The sequence below is a fragment of the Panicum virgatum genome, chromosome 6N (assembly GCF_016808335.1).
Source record: "Panicum virgatum strain AP13 chromosome 6N, P.virgatum_v5, whole genome shotgun sequence".
NCBI classification, from domain to species: Eukaryota; Viridiplantae; Streptophyta; class Magnoliopsida; order Poales; family Poaceae; genus Panicum; species Panicum virgatum.
Window position 1 is genome coordinate 50855361 of NC_053150.1, and position 5031 is coordinate 50860391.

Below are 5031 nucleotides of genomic sequence, written 5' to 3' on the forward strand. Positions count from 1 at the left end.
TTTTATTTGTTCGTTACATTATTCTTCTCAATTTTCAAACCAAAATCAAAGGAAAAGCCACACTCCACACATTCAACACAAACAAAGTAGTCTTTACATAATTCAACGCGCACAATACATGAAATGGCATGTGAGGACCTGTTGAAAGCAACGGCAACGAGGTCCAAGACTAAACCTAACATGCCTTAGGTAATTCTAACAAACAACAATACATAGGCAGCCAGAAGAGCCTTCCGAAAACAAACACGCAACATATTGATCGGGAAGGAACATAACTTATTCTGACAGCACGATTCATCCGAATGAAACGGAGCAGTACAACATCCATCATTCACTGCCAGTACCCTTTTCACGTCGCCCCCCCCTCCCCCCATTCCGCTTTCTCGCGCTCGCACTTGCGTACATCATCATCCATCTTCTTGAACCATGCCATATATTGCTGATCACGACGAGTGATCCACGTGTCAATCCACTTATGGAAATGACACCAATGAGTGTGCGTCTCATCACCAGCGTGCTTTCATAAACAAGAAACGAAACAAATTTATTATAAATCACAAAAACACTAGACAAACATATTTAAAAAATAGATCTATACCTGTGATATTGCACCTGCTTTTTCGACTTCCTCGATATTCTTACAAGACCAATACCTCTGGCCAAAAGTCTTATAATCACGAGATATGTTCGGAACACAACGCATCTGAAAATAGCAATAGGGTGGCTCTACACCTTTCGGCCATACCTTTCAATTTGTAATACATCTATTTAGATAGTTAGGAAGGCCTCCTAAATGAGCCTCCATTTCCCGACGCAAAGCTGCCCTAAATGAGGAGCTCATAACGGTTTGTTTGTGCTAACTAAAAATATGTGGAAGGTAAGTTGCCTGCCTGTGCTCTCGGCAACCACATCCTCGCCTTTTATACACGCAGGGCTGCCTGCATCGTCCTTTCAAAAAGCGAGGGACCTAGTCACAGTGTCTATCATTTAGCATTCACAGTGATGTTTCACGTCAACAGTTGAAGCACTTTAAGCACAGACATGACCTCTCATTGCTCCACACTGCTCCACACTTCTGCACTCGCACGCTCCACACCGCTCACTGCTCGTACTTTAAACACGGACATGACCTCTCACTGCTCTAGACTTCTGCACTCGCACGCCAGGAAAAGTCATCTCCGTTCACTGCGCCACACTACTGGACTCGCACGCCAGGACAGACAAGGCAATCAATTAGCGTCCTTTCAATGTCAACTTATGTCACTTCACTTCATAGTCGAATCCAATGCACGATTAGCACGATTAAATGAGGCTGACGCAGCTTTGCAGTGGGATATGACAACTCTATGAGTCATATGTCGGCCACAACGTCTACTACAACTCGTATACAATTTATTCGCTCATTACATTATTCTTCTCAATTTTTCAAACCAAAATCAAACGACAAAAGCACACTTCACACATTCAACACAAACAAAGTACTGCTTTACATAATTCAACGCGCACAACACATGAAATGGCATGTGAGGACCTGTTGAAAACAACGGTAACGAAGTCCTGAACTAAACCTAACATGCCTTAGGTAATTCTAACAAACAACAATTACTAACACAACATCGGGCGAACACGATATGTAACTCCTAATAGTTCTCCCACTTAGCAAATTGTGTCGAACCGTCTCCATAGTATCCTCCCGTAGCAGGAGGTGCTGGCGGTGCCGGCGGAACCGGAGGCCCATTGTTGTTGTGACACGGGCACTTGCAATATGGATTAGTGCATGGTTCCTTCGGTGGACTGGCACCTTTATTCTCATCTTTCTCCTCTTCATTGTTGCCGCTGCTTATTTCCATTTCTAAATCGAAGATACGATTCTGCAGATAATAGATGTACTCCGCGTGAGGATGAATTTGGGAAGGATCGACCCATCTTACGAACCCGCAGTTCTCTGGAGCATTGGATGCTTGAAACATAAAATGTAGTGTAAATCATACAATACATATTAAACATATAGAACACACCCTTAGTACTCAAAATTACTAAAGCTCGAGGGCACTTGAAGAAATGACGACCTCCATCCTTTCCCTCGGCGCACATCTGCACTAAGCAATCCTCACCATGCATGCATTTTGGCCAATCTTCTCTACGGTTATCGTATCCTCTCAGTGGTGAATCCTTGGTGAAATCATTCCTGCTCTCAACTAGAAACTCATACACCACTTCTGAAAAAAAAAACTCCGGGCCAATAGAACCGGCCCAGACTATCGGTGGTCCTTACCTAGCCCCCTTTCCTCTCCCGAAGCCGAAACCCTTCCCACTAGGCGATCCCCCACTAGTCATTACAACTCCAGCAAAATTTTTGTTGCCACTGGCCTGAATCGAGGTCTATATATAGGCAGAAGCAGCTGGGACCCACCAGGACCTGTCGGCCCCTAGACGGCCCACAAGGGCCTGTCGGCCCTTGGACAGCCGATAAGGGCCTGTCGGCCCTTGGAGAGCCGATAGGTGCTTGTCGGCCTTTTGGTGGTCGATAAATTTCTGTCGGCACCGAAAGCCTTATTGGGCCGACATCCCAATCAGCCCGACTAGTCCCTGTCGGCTGTCCAAGGGCCGACAAGCCCTTTTGGCGCCGACAGGCCGCGTCTGCGAGGTCCGCGTGCGCCAGATCAGATGCCACATGGGTAGTCGGCCGTTGGACAGCCGATAACAGGCCTGTCGGCCGTCCAACAGCCGACAGGCTGCTATTTTTGCAATTTTCTTAAATCGACATTTATTTTTGCGATTAACTATTAAAATAATATTATTACAAAAAAAATTCGACAAGCGCCCTACTAGAGTGCTAGATGGTGGGCATCCAAGAGCAATTCGCTGGGTTCTTATGAGACTATGTGCTAAATCCACTATTAGACGCATTTTATGTGGCAACAGGCTTCGATGAGCAGTACCATAAGAAGATGCCGCAAGGTTAGTGGTTCTCGTATGTATGTTCCGATGCAAGACTCGAGCAACATCTTCATGCAAAGGAACCGGCTCTGAAAACAAAATGATGCCAAAAGTTCAAAAAGCTCCAAAGACAGCGCATAAGTCCAGATGCGGGAAATAGATTTGCTGAATGGATGATACATTTGTAGTAGATGAATGTCTGTTGAACTTGATTAAATTGTTTGCTTTAAGTAAATTATGAAATTCAATGTAAACTCACTTGTGTTTCTTAATAGATGTCTTTTATATACACATACTATTAAAGAATAAGGCTGTTCTGATGGGGGGAAATCCGCGTATATATAAATATATATATGTATTAATCATAAAAATCATAATCACCGAATTATTTCTAAAAATCCCGGGAAAACTACTTGCTTACGGGTGGAAACACCAATAGGTAGGGAAGGTAAGGAAGCTCCTGCATTCTCTACCTTCCCTACCGGTTGGTGTTGCCACCTGGTAGAAAAGTTGCCAACTGGTGGTGTTGGGCGGTTCTGTAGTAGTGATTGTTGGGTTTTGGCGCTTTCAACCACCCAAAAGCTGCCACCATAGGTCTAATTTGGAGATGTGTCTACGGTGCGTGTGTGTACATCTAGAAATAGAAAACGAATCGGATACGGATGCCACTTTTTATATTTTAAAACAAAAATACGAATACCAGATTCAAATATTCTCAAATACAAATACAAAATGGATGTTTCCAATATGAATACGCATTCAGATATTTATTTGATTCACGTGACATCACATATCTATTTGTTTTAGCTTCGTATTAGAAGAATAGAATTATCATATATGTAAAAGAATCAAAGATTAAGTACACAAATCACGTAGATACCTAGACAAAAAATTGTTAATACATGTTTCAATAATTAGATGTAGAAAAAATAATTTTTAAAATAGTACTCTAACAAATAAATAATAAATAAAATAAAATATTTAAATTATATAAAATATATTTTACATCAATTAGTCTGAAAATAATTAACATCAATAAATATAATAGTTTTATATTAGGTTGGAAATAATTTACTCATATTATGGTTTAGAGAGGTGCTTTGTTCTATTAATACAATAACATCGAATATTTGCGGATACATATATGAATTTGAATAATTAAAAGATGAAAATAAATACAGATGTATCCACTTTAGTACAAATTTAAAATCGGATATGGATACAAATATCCATATTTGTGTTAAAAAAGATGTTCATATCCAAATTTCTACTCCTAGATGCGCGGGTGAAACATATTTTCAAAAGAATTCTTTTTCTTTCTAGAATACGCGCGCAGCGTATCATTGTATTAAGCAATAACAACAACAACAACATAGCCTTTTTCCCAAGCAAGTTGGGGTAGGCTAGAGATGAAACCCGAAAGAAAACGTATCATTGTATTAAGACGGGAAAAAAATTGGTATAGTGTTCGATTACAACCCAAATGGAACGGACTCCAGATGAACACAAGCCGGCAAGCCAGCTGAACACAACCTGAAAGGTAAACTCCATGTGAACTACTCACATCCCGCACAACCTAACGACCAGCTCTAAGCGTAGCCCTCAGTCAATGCTCCACCCCGCGGAGGGAGAGTTGTTGCTAATGTTCTTCAACATCGGAAGTAAGTCCCGCATTGCATCCATGTGGTGCGACTGAGGTCCTTCGCGAAACAATTTCTCCACCGCTTGTTCTGCCGAAGACGCCATGGGTAGAGGCACGCCAACCTCACCGAGTCGGCGCATCAGGAGCACCGACCCTCGCTTTGCCGGCTTGACGCCGAGAGAGGGGTCCAAGGCTTGGCGATGGCTTCGGCTGAGGCCGTGTACCTCAGACGAAGGCAGCTGAGGAAGCGCGTCGACGAGGACAGGGTCAACTCGAGGAAGACGAGGCGGCTTGGCCATAAGAGGCGGAGGAATATTCTTCGAAACTTTGCAGATAAAGTCCTCCAAGGCCGCGGAATTGTCGTCCTCCGACGCCCCGACCGTGCCGGTTGCCTCCTCAGAAGCTGGCACCACAATCTCGGCCGAAGGTAGCACAACCACAGGCGGCAC